Consider the following 19,587-nt stretch of genomic DNA (forward strand, 5'->3'; position numbering starts at 1 on the left):
ATACAATATAACATCATAAAGGAAGAAATACAACTGGGAAAGATATTTGATCTATACTTGCTGTCTCAAACATAAAGAAAATATAGCATACACACAATATAACACCATTACATATAGCAAACACTGAGACCTAGGCGACATATAGCAAAGGTTACAAAACATTTCAAGGGAAGGAACTTCGAGCAAGGTGAGGGAAACCAGACTCGGACGAACAACCCTTTAGATAACACTATGGAAACATAAATACCCCATCAAAAATTCTAAAAACTAAATTTTTTATATAAAATTTTGTTTTAATAAAACGTAGAACACATCTGAGGGGGAAATACACAAATATAAAATACTTTTTATTTTTTTTTGGAAATGGGGGCATCTGTCCGGTGCCCCCACCCCACTCCCAAAAAAGTGTGTGTGTGTGTGTGTTATTATACCCATTACATTACTTGCAAAATATATATGGTGCTGACATTTTCGGCAAGAGGGAGACCTACCGATATTCTGCATATAATTATTTTAATGTTTTTCAGAGCGAGAGTATTGGGGCCTGATCTGTTCAATATATTTCTCAACTGATACAGCAGGTATAATCAGAGGCGTAGCTGGGGGGGGGGGGGGGGGAAGGGGAGTACATATGTCCCCGGGCGCCAAGGTACAGGGGCGCCAAAATGAGGCTTACAACGTTACATTATAATAAGTAAACAAGGGTAATATTCAAAAATGTGATTAAACGGGGAGGGGGCTGGGGCGCCAATTTTATAGTTCGTCCCCGGGCGCAAAATATCATAGTTACGCCTCTGGGTATAATAGAGACCCCCCCCCCCCCGAGTTTGCCACAGAGCGCTCGTGTAATATACGGTTTAATACAAAATACATGATTGTGGGCAGGAATATACAAATTTTGGTCGATATACATGATCGTTGGTATCTATTCAAACGAGGGCCATGAAATACATTAGCAAATTCCTACAGTATTTTAAGGCAGGCGATTACGAATTATTTAAACCACGTTTTTCATCTGTCACAGATTTTATAATCATTTTGAAGTGGCTACTTTATCTCGAGGAAAACGAGCGGTAAGTGTTATACAAAACAAAATCTTAATAGCAATTTGATCACTTTTGCGTCATTTGACAGTAAGAATAGTAATAAATAGAGGATAATTTCTTTTCCTACGTTAGGCCTAATACCTGGTATGTTTTTTAGTGTAGTACACACACAAAAAACAACCCCAAAACAACACTAACAACATTTTAAAAAACCCACAAAAACGAGTGCCGTGCCGAAGCCACGGGCTAAAATGCTTTATTATTATTTTTTTTTATTTATAGCATCAATCACAAATTGAAATATATACAGTATTAGCGTTGGAAAAGAAAGTTTTCTTTTTGTTATATTTTTTTTTTCTCACCCTAGCGAAACACTTTCTGCAAATGACCTTAATAAAGAAAAATAATAAATTAACCTAAACCACTTTGAATATCGACCGTATCTTTTATTTACACGGCATCATGCGCGGAAGAAAATACCAACTGAACCGGGATTTCAGACAGCAGATGAATTGAAGTTGATTCATTGAACATCATTAGCAATTGTACAATCAAACAGATGTAACAATGAAAAGTGGAACTATGAAAAATCGAGAATGTTAGATTTGCGAAGGATTTATTCCGAATCATTGTCTGCTAATAGAGAATTCATGTCAGTTGCTGTGTCGGCGATGCTCACACAGCGCGCCGTCCAAATGTGAAGTTGCGTTTTGCTGACAGACATAACACTGTGCCATAATTTATCTGATGGCATGTAAAGAAGCTGCTTAAATTATAGTATTTAAAAGTTTCTTCATTTTGTAAGAGCTCAAGAAATTAATTCTGGTTTGAAAGACAAGATGACGGTAAAACTCAGAAGACGTAGCTGTACAGTACCGTTGGTGTTGGAGACATCATAATAAAGGTAACTGCGTTAACTTCGCTTTTTGTTTGGTAATTTGTTGGATATTATCTTTTGCTGATCTTCTTTGAGCTTGGAGTAAATTTTACATTCTGAACATTTTTATTTGCACTTATCTGCTTAATATGTATTGCTGGGATATCATATAGAATATGAAGTCAGTATAATGGTACTATATTTTACATATTTGAATGATAAAAGACTGGTAAATGATATAATGATAAACTACAAAATAAATAATTTGCCCATTATCCCAAATAAGTTAATTAAAACAAACATTGAATGTAAATTCAGATATAATGAGCAGTTGTAAGAAGTAAGAAATAACATTTTATCCATTGAACCTGTTATGTGTTATCATCATCAGTTTTAAAATAAACACATGGAGACAAGTTTGCTTAAATTCTAAAATTAACACACACACACACACACACACACACACACACACACACATATGGTATTTTAATCTAATACAGAAATGGTGACATTGATATATGCAGACCAATAGTTTTTTTTTCTTCTACAGATATAAATTAAAAAGCCTAATTCTGAGAGTTTCACCTACAACATTCATGATGGGAAAGGGCCACTAATTAAGAGCTGACATATGTGGAAGAAAAATACCATCCATGTTGAAAAGGGCTAGAGGTAATGTGAGAAAACATAATTTATCAATCTTATTTAACATTATTGTTGATATTTTATCTCAACTGGTCAAAAGGCTAAGTGGGTCTATGTAATGGTCCAGAGTGTGTTATTTATTTCACATCCCCTTCTGTCTTTCAACAGTAAGAAATTAGCTACTTTGGAGTCCATAGTTCTGATCAATTTGTTTATATAAAACTTGGTTTTGGGCTTAAATCAACATCTTGGATAAATCTAATAATGAGCAAAATCCAAGTATATACATGTGATCATGTATAAGATTAGTTGAGTTTTTTAACCAGCCTAAAAGCCATACTTCCACAATATAGGCTAAAATCATTAAGTTGTCCTTGAAGTTTGATGAGTGTTAACCATTAATAATAATAAGGTGATCTTTCATCTGAGTATGTTACCACCGCATGCAATATTTATACATGTAGTGCAGTTTTTACTAAACTTAGAATACATGCTTATATAAATGAGATCTAGATTGAAGAAGTGAAGATGCATACAAATACATGAGGTTATAACCACTACTGCTGATTCAAGTTTGATCATGCTTGGCCATTGGGCTTATATAGTCAAGTTTCACAATGATGCTTATTATGAGTGTGATAAAGGTATGGTAGTGAAGTGACCTTGCATCTGATTGGCAGAGTTTCTTATGATTTGCACAACAGTGTTTATGATCCAATTTAGATCTGACTTGTTTAATTATTTGCTTGTATGTCTGAGGCTATAAGCAAAATCTATGCATATAATGTGGTGGTTCTACATCTCACTAGCCATTCTTGCTACTGCTCTTAAAACTATTTCTCATTAATTTTATCAGACTTGGTGAATAGATTTATCTCATCAAGATATAGCAAAAGAGCAATTTTGTAAAAAAAATATTCATTCATATTAAACTCAAATTCTGCATCTGATTGGTTGACCTTGCAAATACTATAAGGGCTCTATTTCTGACAAAAAGATTATTTTGATCTAATGTAGCAGAAATGCTTATATGATCAAAACATTGAACATATTTGATGACAAATAAGAAATAGTTTTTCATGCAAATTTGATAAACATTGATAAATCGGTTCATATCATTAAAAGCTTGGAAGAGTTTGATTACATGCGAGACCATCACATATTAATCATTCTTTATTTAGAGAATTATTTTTGTCAGGATTTAGTAAAATATGTAAAATCAATATGGACTGGTTTTGTTATGTACAGCAACACTAGTTGTTTACTGAGTACTGAGGGAATTGGAGTAAGGCAAGGGTACATTGCAGTAGGTAACCTGGTTGACTTGATAACATGATTTTAACACAAACATTTTTATCAGGAGTCTAGCATACTAACCATTGATTCACTGCAGATCCTGCCCCCATTAGTTACCTTTTAATACATAAAGCATTTGGGTTTTTTATGTCACAAATCCCATAGGGATTAAAATTAACATCATAGGTCTCACTGGATAGTTTCGTATTTTGACATCCCTCTAATTTTTAAGGTAGAAGGCATGAACCTAATTATCACAAGCCTAGCATTTATAAATTTACACATAAGCTAAATCTATAATGTGGTTCAGATTTGCTTTGAGTTAGGCATGGAAATAGGTTGGCTTGTTGGTGACTGCCTGTCACAGTTAGATGAGCATTGGAGATCATATGCGTAACTTAGTCTGCAAATGAGCTGCCGACTTTTATTTGTGTCTGCTACAGAGGTAAATATAAAAAAATCTTGATGGTAGAGGGGTGATGAAAAGTATGCTAATTTGTTATAGTACTAGTGAACTTTATTCATGCATAAGGCACATACTGATTCTTTTAGTTGCCTTGTCACAGAAAAATATTGAAAATAGCTATTTCTAGCAAGAAATGAATGTAAAATGTACCTGCATCCTTTGACCCTACCAGAACCAAACTAAAAGCTCAAATTTGTGCAGCTGCTTTTGCTCATCACAAACATAATTGGGAGTATAACTGCTAACCCTACCCTCTAGCACACATTTAAGATCTTTAGAGTTTTTAAATACAGCCTTCTAATTATACAAGTTTCGTTACATTGGTCAATAATTAGTCACATGTGATGACACTTGTAACAAATCAAACCACAGCAACTGAGAGCAGACTAAGCACTGATATTTATATGGTACAGTGGCAATATACAGTCTGTCTGCCGCAACACATGAAACAAACTGGACAGATCTGAAAGCCTTGAATTTGACTTTATTTATCTGTATGGTAGAACAGAACCTGAGTTGAAAAGCTTTTAAAGAAAGACCTTGATATCAAACCTAATAATAACTGCAGGAGTTATATTATGGATAATTAACCATTCTCTCAGTTTCAAACTGGGCATTCCATCCCATGGGGTTCTAAATGTAAACCAAGTGTAACTGATATCCTAATGAACTGTAAAGACCATAGCAGCACAACAGCAGGGGACCAGATATGTCCAGATCCAGAAATCATAGACCAGTTTCAAACTGATGATGAACCACATAAAAATTACACATCTGCTAGAACTTATGTTATGAAGATAACTTAAATTGCATTATTATTAATCCTCCTCCTCACATTCATCATAATTGAGATGCATCATATATGTTTTATTGTAAAATAGTTTATGCAACATAATTCAGTGAAGACCTTTGCTGCCAATTTACCAGTGAACCATTTGTTTCAATGAACATATTTTATGTTGTAACAAGGAGCATCATTTAAACATTATGATACACTTATCATACCTGTATATGAAATCTTAATACTAACACTTATACTTGCAATACTACTACTAATAAAAATACCTGCATTGATAATTTGATTATGTTCAATTGGACTTGTATCTAAATGATCACCAGCTGTATGAAAAGACATATTTTAATATATAGATATTGGATGGAATACTAGTTACCACAATTGAATAGTCATATGATAAATTATATATTATTTTAAACAATTTATATTTGCAGTGAAACATACTTTTACATTATTTTCCCTTAAATTTCATTTATAGAGCAGTATACTCTGCATTCATTAAATTACTGAAATGGTTAATAATACAACAACAAATACTGCAACTTCCAGAATCACAAAAATCAAAAGATATAAACAAAAACTTCCCTACATGTATCAACAGTTGTCACTTAATAGACAGAACTATGAAGATTTAGAATAGGATGTTAACAAATTAGGTATTCAAGTTAAAAAGAAAAAATATACCAAGTAAGCTTACTACCAAAAAATCAAACAATAACAGTGAATTTTAGTACATTTCCAGGAAACAGAATATATGATTTTTCTTAACTTGATCTGATACATCTTAAATCTATAGAAAATGATTCATATTGTATGACTAAAATATTATGTAAACAAAAATTCCATCACTTTTTTCAGATGCAACATGTATACCCCAACCCATCCTTCTTGATCATAAAGTATACCAGCATTCCACTATAAGATGGGGAGCTGTAGTGGCTCAGTGGTTAGCTTTCTGGACCTGTGAAATAAGGTAGGTTCAAATTCTACCATCAGACCAACCTGGGTTAGCTACCATGGTGTGTCCTTGGGCAAGGCACTATACTTAAAGTGCCTTGGCACTAAATAACTTACTTGTGTTGGTTTACCATAAAAGGCCAAACCAAACACAAAAAAACAACAACTTTAAAATATGAGTTTTGTCAATACTAAGTAAATGAAAATCATACTGAAGAAATGTTTTTGTTAATACAGTTTAATGGATCTAAAAAATCTCTTTCTTCTGCAGGAGTTTAAAATGTTAAATTAAAAAGGTCATGGTACACATTGCTTTGTTCGTACACATCAGGCGTCGTAACCCATATCCAACTAAAAATTTTAGTAGAGTCTGAATAAAACATATTTTAATCTGGATGATAATATTCTTTCTCCATTAATATATTACACCACCAAGATTGATCCAAATAAGATTACATTTTACTATAACACTGAGGATGAGTATGCCTCTTAACAACTGACAAATGTGGAGAGAATGGAGTTAAACTGAACTTTGATTTCTTTTCAACCATAGCACAAGATGATCATTTATTATGAAAAAACCTGAATAAAGTTGGAGTTCATAACCATGACAGTCTTGATACAATATAAATTCAATATATTATTGTTGTCTTGAGGTATAGTTCTGTATATTACAATCTCACACAAGATCAGGGTATATTTTAGTACCATACAGTTAATTCGGGATTGTATTAATACCTATTCTGGTGAATGAACATTAAATAAGATTTACTATTTTGGAACCAGTTGCAATAAAGTTTACTAAACAAGAGAAAATATGACTTTACTATAATATCTAAAATGTAAAATCTGCAAACAGAATACTTGCTTGACTTTACACTTCAACTATATCATAATATTTATTTGAAATGAATTTATACAAATGGCATTAAATTGGGTTTCAGGCTGGTAATGACAATGGTAGTAGTGAATAGGGACGGTCTAGGGACTAGGGAACTTCCATGTTAAAAAGGGTATATCCACTCTGGGGACTATGTAATTTAACATGGGAGAAAAAAAAATATCCATTCTAGGGACAAGGGGAATTTAACATGGGAGAAAGAAAAAAACTATTCACTCTAGGGACAAGGGAAATTGAACATGGGGAATAAATCGTGGGACTGTCTTGGGACTAGGGGAAATGGAACAGGGTCGGGACCCTATTTTAATAAGGTCCCGACCTGATGGGTCTATGAAAATGGAACAGGCGAAAATTGAAACAGGGAGGGGTCTCTATTTTTTTATTATTTTTTTAAACAAAAAAATAAAAAAAGGGGTAGGCAATTGAAAGTCAAGATCTTTTCGAGAGATAGGAATGGCCCTGAAAAGGGCCTTTGGTTTTATGTTAATATACCCTTAACATAAAGGGCATCTGTGACATCTTCTTCTTGACCTTAGGCTGCGCCTGACTGCAGGACCATAGATTAAGACTCTTTTGAGGCATCCTTGATGCTCCACATAAGATTCTTCGCATCCACAGGCTGGTGTCTGTCCTGTGGATAACTGTCCAGTTGGATCGGACATACATTGATATGTCAGTCCGGAACATCATTGAAGACACAAGCGTTGAAGATTGTACGTCGGTCCACATGTTGGGGTGCTGAGTAACAGGTGAAGGAATGCAGTGAACTGTACTTATTTATAGGGAGAGGAAGGATTGAAACGGATTGAGTTTGCTGACCAATCCAAACACGCGTTACAAAATTCAGTCAGCCCACGTCCAATCCGAAGAGAGCAGTCTGTGACGTCACATAGTCTATATAGATTCGCTAGCGCCTGTGCGCAGTCAATCTAAGCGACAGTTTTTCAACATGACGGAAACTCAGAAAACGATCAGTTGGGGTGCACTGATGGTGGAGACTACCCAAAGGAACCCAGACTTACTTTCAGAAGAGGTGAATTGGGATTTTGTGGATTTTTTTACCTTGCAAGAATTTGTTCCTGAACCTTCGTCACCTTCTCCTTCATTACCGTACATGGAAAATTTTAGACAGAGACAGAAAGAAGAATTGGAGAAATTTATACAACACCAAAAGGAAGCGGAACAAGCTTTTCTCCTACAGCAACAGCAGCAAGAAGAAGAGGTAAGAAAAAAACAACAACAAGAAGAAGCAGCAGCAAAGAAACAAGGGTGTCAAAATCAAACGGTCACGGTACTGTTAGACATTTTAGCGGAGTTAAGAAGTCTGAAACAAATGTATCAGACTTATTTATTACGGCCGAAGAGAATACGACCTTCCCAAGCTAAACACTCCAACCCATTGACTACGCCTACTGCACCACCCTTAGTGATTTCAACGAAATCATCATCAACAGTACGCAGTCCAGAAGTAGGCCTTGGCCATGGCAAAGGCTTAAGACAGTTAAAGTTGATTGTTTAAACTCACCCCTTACACCAAAAAAGGCCCTTTTCAGGGCCATCCACGTCTCTCGAAAAGAGATAGACTTTCAATTGCCAATAACTAAAAAAAACCATTTTACCCAATAGTACCTGTCTGCGTATGAGTGCGTGAGTGTAGGTTCTTATTTTAAAATCAAAACCCAGACACTTACCTTTTATAATTAATTTATTCTTTTATAAATATTTACAATTCACAATTCACAACAGAGCACTTTAAAAAGTTCATAGACTTATTCTGTCTCATTGTTCACTCTCTGTTTTTTTAATTTCTTCACCGTCATAGTCTTTTCCTCCTCTTCCTCCTCACTTTCTTCCCTTCTTTTCTTCTCCTGTTTCTTTTTCTTCACCTGTCTGTTTTCTTCCTCTTCTTCTTCCTCTTCCTCTGAAGAATCCCTCTCTTCTTCTGACTCCTCTTGTTTCTTTTTTGGGCAGTCTGGTGACCAATGTCCTTTTTCTTGACAATAATAACAGGTATCTTGACTTTTGTCTCTTCTAACCCCTTTTTTTTCTTTTTTGACGGTCTGGACACTCTGAAGACCAATGCCCTTTCTTCTGACAGATATAGCAAGTATCTTGACTTTTATCTTGAAAGGAAGGAGAGTAGTCCGTCGGCTGGTCTGAAGAGAATTTTCTAATGACCCCTCGCAAAGCTCTGATGAAACGTTCGATCTTGGTAGTCTCTTCCATCGTTGTGCTCAGTTTGAGAGTGAAATGAATAGTGAAAGGACAAGACACATACCCTTTATATACGCTGGTCTGCTATGACTATAAATTAGTCCATGGTGTTTAAACTTTAGTCATTTGACTTTTTGCTATCGAGATGAAATGATCCAATTCATTTGAGAAGAAAGAAGAAGAAAGTAAGAGGCAGAAACGTGATCTATCGCCTCGTACCAGGGCTGAAGTCTTGGCACAGATTCATGCCAGTGATTTTGAAGAGGACATGAGTGAACCAGAATCCAAACCCTCTAAACAAAGTTTACCACCCTTAGTCAACCCTGAAAAGTACTATGACATTCGAGAGACGGAAAAGCGTTCCTCTAGAAAATTTAGAACTACGGCTTACAAATACACAGTGAAGTTTAAAGATTTCAAGTCTGAAGTACTGTTAGAGAAAGCAGAAGGGTTCATCACCGACATGTGGGATTCTTTGCTCACCACACTCAAGCGACAATGTCAACCCAAAGAAGATGATCACTTGAGACTTTCCATACAACATGACGGCTTGAAATCCCCTGTTTGGATCGAGTTTAGCAGCCCTGCAGAATTGACCACTTCCAAAGTCATGGACAAGATTCAACACGTGCAACAATCTAATGACCAGTTTGACATCACCGATGGAAAAGCCACACTGGACATGACCCACGTCTCTCCTCCTCAAGGGACCGGACAATGCAGAAAGACCTTATTGGTCAACAACCTTCGCATTACCAAAACAAGTCTTGTCCAAATTAACAATTTTCAAGACCACATGTGTTTAGCCCGAGCCATCGTGGTGGGATGAACCTATGCCGACAAGAACGACACGGTAGAATGGAAAAAAGCCTGGGAGAACATTCGAAAATCGAACTGAGCCAAACAACGAAATGAAGCAGAACTTCTGTTACAACAAGCATGCCTGTCCAAAGACACATCCTGTGGCATTCCTGAGATGCAAAAATTGCAAGATGCCTTAGCTCCACGATACACCTTGAAAGTGCACCCTCAAGAAGTGCGCGGGTCTCTGTTGTTTCGAGGGAAAGACTTTAAGGATGGAAAATACATTCACCTCTATCATCACGATGACCATTTCGATACCATTACCACTATCACTGGATTCCTGGGATACAAACATTACTGTGAGAAATGTGACTTATGATGGTTATAATAATCGAGAGCAACACAAACATTGTGGATCGAAATGCTCAGGATGTTTGGCCTCTCAACCCTGTCTGAGCGAAGGGCAAGAACCAGTGCATTGTCCTGCTTGTCTGCGCACATTTGTCAGCCCTGCCTGTTACCAACAACATCTGAAGATGCAAGGTTCACAGAAGAAATGTGCTTGTCAACTCCTGAGATTGTGCCCAATGTGTGGACAAGGTCTATGTATCAACAGTACCAAGGCACACGTATGTTCAGGAAAGAAAAAATGTCACATTTGTCACTGCATCGTGGACTTGGAACACCAATGCTACATGCAAAAATACCAATCCCAACCAGAGAAAGAGGATGGTCACAAGAAGAAGAAAGGCAATTTCATCTTTTTCGATTTCGAATGCATGCAAGAGACCGGTATTCACATTCCTAATTTCTGCGTGGCTCATCGAGCGTGCGAGAAGTGATTCAAGAACCTATCTTGAGTTATTGCCCTCACTGCAGTAAGATTCCTGGAGGGCGTGAAAAAATCTTTCAAGGACCGAACACACTAGCCGATTTCACACAATGGGTCTTAGACCCCATCGACAAGACGTGGAGCCAAGAGGACATCGAACATTATTATGGAGAATGTCATCACCATGCCACGGTGATGGCTCACAATTTCTCCGGATACGATGGACAGTTTCTTTTGAGATGCTATACGGAACGTGGCATCGAGTGTCCTAAAATCACTTTGAACGGAGCCAAAATCATTTTCATGCAAGTGGGACAAGTGCAGTTTAAAGATTCGATGAGCTACTTAGCCATGCCTTTGAGTCGAATGCCTAAAATGTTTGGAATGACAGAAATGGCTAAAGGGTACTTTCCACACTTTTTCAATACAGAAGCCAATCAACACGCCGTTCTTCCCCATTTGCCTGAGGCTCACTATTACGACCCTGACAACATGCGTACCGAACGAGAAACTTTCTACGCTTGGTACCAGGCTCACGCCTCCGACCCATTCGACTTTCAGGAAGAAATGCTAAAGTATCGTCGTTCCGACGTGGACATTTTACGGCGATGCTGTGGAAAATTTCGAGAACTGTTCATGGAACACGGAGGGGTTGATCATTTAAAAGAGGCTTGCACCATTGCCAAAGCGTGTTCCTTAGTCTACCGACAACGATTCATGCTTGAAAACACTGTGGCTGTCATCAGTCCTCAAACGACCAACTATGTCAAACGTCAATACTCGGTCAGAGCCCCATGCTGGTTGCATTACTTGTGCGACAAGGAAGACAAATGGATTCAGCATGCCCGCAACGGACAGGGCGAAAAGATCATCGGAATGCATTCGGTCGATGGCTGGAACTTAGAAAACCCCAAGATCATGTACGAGTTTAACGGTTGCTTATTTCACGGATGTCCCGTCTGTTACCCTGACCGCGGCACTAAAAATCAGTTCTTACAACGAACCATGGAAGACTTGTACCAGGCCATTTGTCAGCGACGCCTAAAGTTAGAACAGGAAGGATACCAAGTGGTGGAAATGTGGGAACACAAATACAATCACCGTTTGAACACCGATCCCGAGTTTAAACGCCTCATGGAAGGTTACCAGTTCATGGACCCCCTGAACCCAAGTGATATTTTGTACGGAGGAAGGACCAATTCCACCTGTTTGCTGTACCAAGCTGACGAAGAGAAAGGAGAAGAAATCAAATACTTGGACGTGTGTTCACTGTATCCCTACGTGTGCAAATATTGTTGCTTTCCTGCAGGGCATCCACAATTGTTCACCGAACACATCGACCTAAAAAACATTCGACAATACGAAGGCTTGATCAAGTGCAAAGTTTTGCCTCCCACGAACCTATACCATCCCGTCTTACCTCGCCATTGCCAAGGCAAACTTATGTTTCCTTTGTGCCGTACTTGTGCTGAAACGTGCAACCAAGATCAACCTTATCATCACGCCCAGGAAGAACGGGACTTGACGGGGACATGGGTCAGCGTAGAATTGTTCAAAGCTCTGGACATGGGATGCCAACTGTTAGAAGTGTACGAAATTTGCCACTTTCCCAAGACACAATAATTCCACAAGGGTGACCCCACACAGAAAGGCATTTTCGCAGACTACGTGGATGCCTTTTTGAAACTGAGCAAGAAGCCAGTGGCTATCTGTCCTGGTGTCACACTCCCGAAGACCAAAAGACATTCAGAGAGAAATTCTGGGCACAAGAAGGCATTACTTTAGATCACATTGAGAAAAACGAAGGCAGGCGATCGTTTGCCAAAGTGATGTTAAATTGCTTGTGGGGTAAAATGGCACAATGACCGTGTTTACCCAAGACGGAGTATTTGACCGAACCTTCCCGCTACTTTCAGATTATTCACGACAAAGCCAAATTCATGAAACACGTGGACGTCGTTCGTGAGGATTTGATCTTGGTGAATTACGAAGAAGATCTGAACTTTGTAGAAGATGACCCCTTTGGAAATGTCATCATTGCAGCTTACATGACAGCTCATGCTCGCTTAAAATTGTACGAAGCTTTAGAACTGTTAGGGGAACGTGTCTTGTACTTTGACATGGACAGTTGCATTTATATCGATCACCCGAGTCAACAGCACCCTGACATCGAAGGAGACCGTTTAGGAGCCTGGACAGACGAGCACCCCGATGACAAGATTCTAGGTTTCGTCAGTGGCGGTCCCAAAAATTACGGCTACGAATACTGGGACAAACAAGGAGAAGTGCACACGAAGTGTAAAGTGAAAGGACTTACTCTGAATTATCATACCAGTCGAGTGGTCAACTTTGGCGTATTGAAAGAAGCCTTGCAGTCTAGAGAAAGTGACCACCTATCAACCCAACAAGATTGTACGTTTACCCACACACCACATCGTCAGTCGACCCTTGGAAAAAGTCTATCAAATCGTGTAGCAGAAGCGAGTGCGGCTTCCCACCCACTTTACTTTGCCGTATGGACATATCGGTATAAAACATTGGTTGTAAGAGGATAGCCACCCACCAGAAGGATGACTTCGCCACAGCAAGAATCGAGTGAGAAATCCAGTGAGAACTCCAAGTTCAAACCCTACCATTTTCCAGTCTTCTTACCTGACTATTGTGATTGTGCCCGTCGATTGGACACGTTTCAAAAATGGCCTACGGATAGGGAAGGATTACCTTCTTCGTATGTTTTATCTAGAACAGGATTTGTCTACTTCGGACCTGAGTCAGGATTGGGATACGAAGTACAGTGTTTCGCTTGCGGACTGAAGTTACGAATGGATCTATGTATCTACAAAGATTCAGCTATTCTGGAACATACTCGATGGTCTCCGCACTGCCCTTACCTTTCAATGGCCTTTCCACCCATTAAACTACGGTACAATTATGACGGTACCTTAGAGACGGTACCTTCCAAAACTAGACGTAAACACATTGCATCCTATTTCATTGTTGTTTCTTTTCCACATAATAGCTTATTTTTTATAAAATGTTAAACTTTACTAATCTTTTTTCAAGATCACTTTAGTTTGCAAAAATATATCTTGTCATTTATTGGCATTCTACATTGAATTTTGTAAACTAGCTATAAACCTGACCTAATTACTCAACTTAACTGCTGACAGAAACAGTCTACAGTAAATGTATTTCATTTCTATAGCTCGATGGATAAACATTACATCTTTTAAAGCTGTGCACAGAATAGGTCGACATATCACGAGTCAGGAAAACATGGGGGTGGTATCCCCTGTGTCCAAAATTAATATCATTTTGAATAGAATATTCTAGTGACAATTGCCTCTTTTCAAATGGTAAGCATTGCTTTTTTTTATTTTCGTCAATCTGTCAAATTCGGTATGCATTTTGCTTTAATATTTGAGATGGAAACCTTAGGTGCATAGAAATGTCAGACAGCATTGTACATCATGGATGGTGTCCAACATACTTTTATGATCATAAAACAAAATCCCATTTTTTAGTTATGGCCACTGATTTAAAAAATATTCATCCAAGCTAAATATAATAATAATAATAATGAGGACTTTGTATAGCGCCTAATCTTTAGAAGCTCTAAGCGCTTTGCAACATTAGACAACATAAAAACATACACAATGATATGATTACAAAAACAAACACCATGAAATTAGAAAACATAAAAAACATGCTGAGAATATTTAAGGTAGTTAACATTATTAAGTCATTAAGTTTGTTTTTGTAGTCAGAATAAGTAGTTTTGAGAGCACTCTTGAATGGGATCACTGCGTCTTTGTGTCTAAGTTCAGTGGGCAATTCATTCCATGTTGCTGGGCCCTGGTATGCAAAAGAATGCTGTCCATGTGACTTTGTTTTCATAGTGAGAATAATGAGTATATGATTGTCGGAAGAGGAGTGTAAGTATCCTGCTTGTGTGTACACATAGGTGAGGTCGGATAGGTATGTTGGACTAGAGTCTGTCAATGAAACGTAGCACAGAGAACTAATGTTGTGTTTGATTCTGGATCGAATGGATAGCCAGTGTTGGGTACAGAGCAGCGGGGAGGTGTGCACTGATTGTGGTACTCTAAGTATGATCCAAGCAGCTATGTTTTGAACTTTTTGAAGTCTCTGCAGTAGATATTAAGATGAACCAGACAGAATTGAGTTACCATAGTCCAGTCTTGAAAGTAGTAATGAACACACAAGTGTTTTAGTGGCATCAACTGAAAGATATCTGAGAATGGAGCTGATGCGTCTCAGCTCAAGATATGCAGCCTTGCATATGTTCATGACATGTTGGTGCAATGCGAGAGTACTGTCCAGAGTAACACCTAGGTTTTGTACTGATTGTGTGAATTTAATGTTGGTGTTGCTGATATTTATTGTGTGAGGTAAAGGATGTGAATGAGAAAGTCTTTGTGTTGTAATCAGAATGGCCTCAGTTTTATCATCATTCATCTGCAGCTTGTTACAAGTCATCCATGATTTCACATCAGAAATGCACATCTCTACACCTTGGATGGTAGCATCAACTTCAGTTGGGTGGCTAGATTTGTATATTTGGGTGTCATCAGTGTACAATTGGTGAGACACTGGATGATGATCTATGACACTTGAGAGCAGCTGAGTGTATAGAGTGTAGAGAACAGGTCCAAGAACAGACCCCTGTGCAACACCACAACATAGATCAACTGGGCTGGAGTGTAATCTATTTGCAGACACAATTTGTGTCCTGTGGCAAGGGCGATATGCAGATTGTACATTGCTAAAAAGACTGTTTGAATTCAGACAAGATGCAAGCTGGGATTGAACAACCTTTTGTAAGATTTTTTATATGAATTGGAGATTAGAAACCGGGCAGTAGTTCTTTAAATCCTTATGGTGTAGTGTTAGTTTCTTCAGCAGAGGTTTTACAATGGGAGTTTTGAAAAATGATGGAAATTATGCTGATGAGAGAGAGGTATTAATAACATCAGTTAGTGAAGGCAATACTGGATCTAAGCACTCAAGCAGCAGTAATGTTGGAATTGGATCAAGTTCACATGACTTTGGTGCACTCTAGGATGATTATTTAAAGATGAAAATCTCAAGTGGAAACCTTTCTGGTCAGCCATCTCATCCAAAACCTCCTGAAATGGAGAGTATTTTGCAGACTCCAAGATTTCCTCTTATCCTGCTGGTATGTTCTATTTAGTTTATCTGGTCTCTTTTTATTTTTTATCAATTGCTTTTATACCATGCCACAATTGGAAATTCTTTATCAAAAGTATGTATAAATTTCATCATTTTTCTGGCTGTTTAATAAGATGTGTTTAAGAGTACTTACTTACTCATGATGCTGTATATATGAGATTAGATGTTTTGTTAAAAAAGAATGCATTTTGTGATATATTGTATCACTGTTTTATATACAGTGGTCATTGCAACCAGTATGCATTTTGTTTACATGCCAAAAAATCCAGTCTGATTTCTTTGTTTCTTTTTTACTGCAATTAAGGAGTAGTGATAATCTTTATACTCTTAGCTGCATCCAGAAGGACAACACCATCACCATCCCCATCCACTCTGGAGTGGAGAATATAAAGATTTCTCTCTGCCAGTTCCTCTGCAAGTAGCAAGTATTGAGGATGGAAAAAAAATGTACATTATAGAATAATGAAACAAATACTACAGGTGTTGACTTTTATATAATCTCTTATTTCATTTACAGCTCTCTAAATACGAGTAGGTCAATTATACACTGTATTTATGAATTTCATTCTCATCTAAGGTAGTAGAACTGTTTTATGTTTGACAAAATGTTGGGTAATTTGTGGCCATACACTAAAAACACATTTTGTAGCATTTAAAAATGCTTATGTTCAGTGCACGTAAAACTCATTGGTTTGTTGTCACTTCAGTTGATAATAGTCTTGTCATCTTGTAGACATTTTGAATGTTAGTGTTCAATGCTAAGGTCATATACATTGATTCAACATCAAAATTTGTTTGCAAAATGGAAGATTATGACATGAAAGCACAAGCTCTTGTAGCTTAGATACTGTTATTTCAGAACATTGTGAGATGTTAATTAATTAAATTATAGGTCATAAAACATACTGTTCAAGACTTATTTGTGCAAATAAACAGTGAATTGTTTTTCATTGATGTGTCGACTGTTCATCATTCCATTGGTTTTTTTATTTTTCTTTCTGATGTATACCATTGTCTTGTGTAAGTCAGACGCCTAAACCATCTACATTGAATGCAGACTTTACAGACACCAGCAGTGAAACAACATATCCAGGGAATAAAAAAATAAAGGATTATAGGGAAAAGTTTTCATATAAACTGTACAAAAACCATGTATTTCATTCCATAAATATATTTCATTGTTAAACCCATGTTCACTGTACAGATCTTTTTAAGGAGTTTATAATAATGATCTTGATCTTTCAAAACTAATTTCATCACAAATCTGTTACAGATTTCCAGTTCAATGTACTTATGAAACTGGACACAAATATTGAGAATTTGTTGGAGCAGCTGGCCCTCCAAGTTCATACACAAGGCCCAGACACAGAATATAGAGAAGAAATTCTTGCAATGCCATGTGATTCAGTGGAGGAACTAGAGGGCCTTTGCCAGAGGTTGGAGCAGAATCCCAAACTCTCCAAGAAGATGGTAAATTGGGGCTTTATTTTCTATTTAAAAAAACTGTTATAACCTTTATTTGCTGTTGTGAACCTCAATATGCATTATGCAAGTTCTGCAGTGCCTGTATAATTATTTTTGGTGGTGGGGTGAACATGTAGTGGTCGGCTGTTTTGTCTTACGGATGTAGGCCAAAACATGTTTAGAGATGAACATGTAACAGGTATTTTACTACATATACACTATTACATATTATGTGGCTATTTTAAATTCAATCCTTGAGTGAATGTCATTTATGAAGTTAATAGATTCACGGTGGTTAATTTGGTTTATAATTGCTATTAGTACATTGTGTTGCATAGTTAATGTTATCAAATTTTTTTCAAGTTAGAGAAATTAAATTTGCTTGCAAAACCATGGCAAAAAATAACTATATACAAGCATATTTTGTCACATCGATCATGAAATACTATTACTTTTAATAATATCAAAATCAAAAAATAATAATATTATTATTATTATTTTCAGATATGCTACTTGAGCTCCCTTGGCAGGTTTACAACTGGGGATAGTGTCTGCAGGATGATGAAAAAGCTTAAAACAAAAAGACTGGCCAGAGTATAGACCAAAGGGACGTAAAGGGAAAAAAGCATTTCAAGAGATTGTGATATGTCAGGTTTTGATAAGTAAGTATGGCTTGATTTAAATTGTGTTTTTCATGTGACTTGCCAGAGATTTTTAAATGAATTGATAAAGTAACTTGAGACCACATTTCAAAGTACATGTTTTAAAAATATTCCATTGATTATTGCTGGCATTTATAAAAATGCAATGCATCCTTTGTTGTGAAACTTATTTTAAAACATTGTATTACTCTTGCAGAAGCCTGCTTGAAAACTAATGGCAAAGCAAAGGCAAATGGAATGGAAGAGACCATATCAGAGACCCTCAAATATGCACCCAACCAACGCAGAATGATAAAAAACAAGGTAATCCAAATGACTCTTATTTCATCAATATTGGATTCAGTTTCGTCTTTTAAAGCATAGTATTTGCAAAGCGGATGCATTTCTAAACTGATAACAAAATCAGCTTATCCTATTGCCCAGGACTATCAGAGCTAGAGTCCAGCTAACTACAATATGCATATATCTTGTCTGATCGGACAAGTGCCTCCATTTGGAATTTTTATTCACATGAAATATTTGGATGAAATAAATTCATCTTTGTGCAAATTGATTGCACCATCCACTTGCCAGAAATGACAAGTAAGTGCAAAGTTATCTTGTATCATGGCTTAACGATAGTAAGGGAAGCACAAGTGCAGTGAAGAAAATTTCATACATTTTTATAATGCTGATTAACATGACTTCTGCATATGTAACTAGTGCTGAGATGATATGACTTTATTTAAGCATTACAATTTTGTTTTAATTTGCAGGTGCCTGAGCAGAAGAAGTAATAGATAAACTTTACAGTGGAGTTGGAGACTGATTCTGATTCATAATCTTAATTAAATCTAGAAAATAAACATTAAAGTCATATTGAAATATCTGTTGTATTGTTTCCTTCTTTCATTTTTCTCTTAAAAACAAATGTCTGAACCTTTAGTCTTTAAATTCAGTGGATTCCTTATCAGCCCATCTACTTTTACTTTACACCATGCTACTTTAAAAAAAAAAATGAATTATCCCCATTGGGGTAGGTCCCCCCAACCCCCCACCCTACTTTATCAACTTACCTGCCACATTTAAATCTAATGGAAGGCCCTGCTGTAAAGCCTGTTAGTAAAACTACCCAACAAGAGGATTTCATACATTTGCAACTCCTAGATGGATGGTCATGTTTTCATTTTTGTAATGTAGATTTGGACATTCTTGCCACCAGTATGGAATATGTGTTTCAGAAACACAAGCAGCTTTCATCAGATTTGCATATAGGTTTTATATGTTGTGAGTATGTTGTAGGAAGTTTTCTTAAATAACATCATATGAGATGATGCCAGTGGAAATGGCAGAAAAGTGTCTGTATTATTCACCAACTACACCTTGTTCTTACAAAATGTGGCTGTTACACATTCCCATGATGATGTCACTGAC

At 36.9% G+C, this 19,587-nt stretch overlaps 1 long non-coding RNA gene across 4 annotated transcripts; it reads left to right on the forward strand.

Moving 5' to 3' along the window:
* Positions 1 to 1,542: 1,542 nt before the first annotated feature.
* LOC149789751 (uncharacterized) lies at positions 1,543 to 19,038 on the forward strand. 4 transcript variants are annotated; one of them, XR_016423719.1, is made up of 5 exons: positions 1,543 to 1,950; positions 2,474 to 2,595; positions 5,985 to 6,099; positions 18,371 to 18,477; positions 18,930 to 19,038. It is a non-coding gene; the product is annotated as an uncharacterized LOC149789751 (long non-coding RNA). The 4 variants fall into 4 exon arrangements; XR_016423716.1 differs by lacking the exons at positions 1,543 to 1,950; positions 2,474 to 2,595; positions 5,985 to 6,099 and adding exons at positions 12,802 to 16,034; positions 17,322 to 17,518; positions 18,017 to 18,174; XR_016423718.1 differs by lacking the exons at positions 18,371 to 18,477; positions 18,930 to 19,038 and adding an exon at positions 16,380 to 17,313.
* The last annotated feature ends 549 nt before the right edge of the window (positions 19,039 to 19,587 follow it).

Source organism: Sinohyriopsis cumingii, chromosome 10 (assembly GCF_028554795.1).
Source record: "Sinohyriopsis cumingii isolate HCF-2022 chromosome 10, ASM2855479v2, whole genome shotgun sequence".
Lineage (NCBI taxonomy): Eukaryota > Metazoa > Mollusca > Bivalvia > Unionida > Unionidae > Sinohyriopsis > Sinohyriopsis cumingii.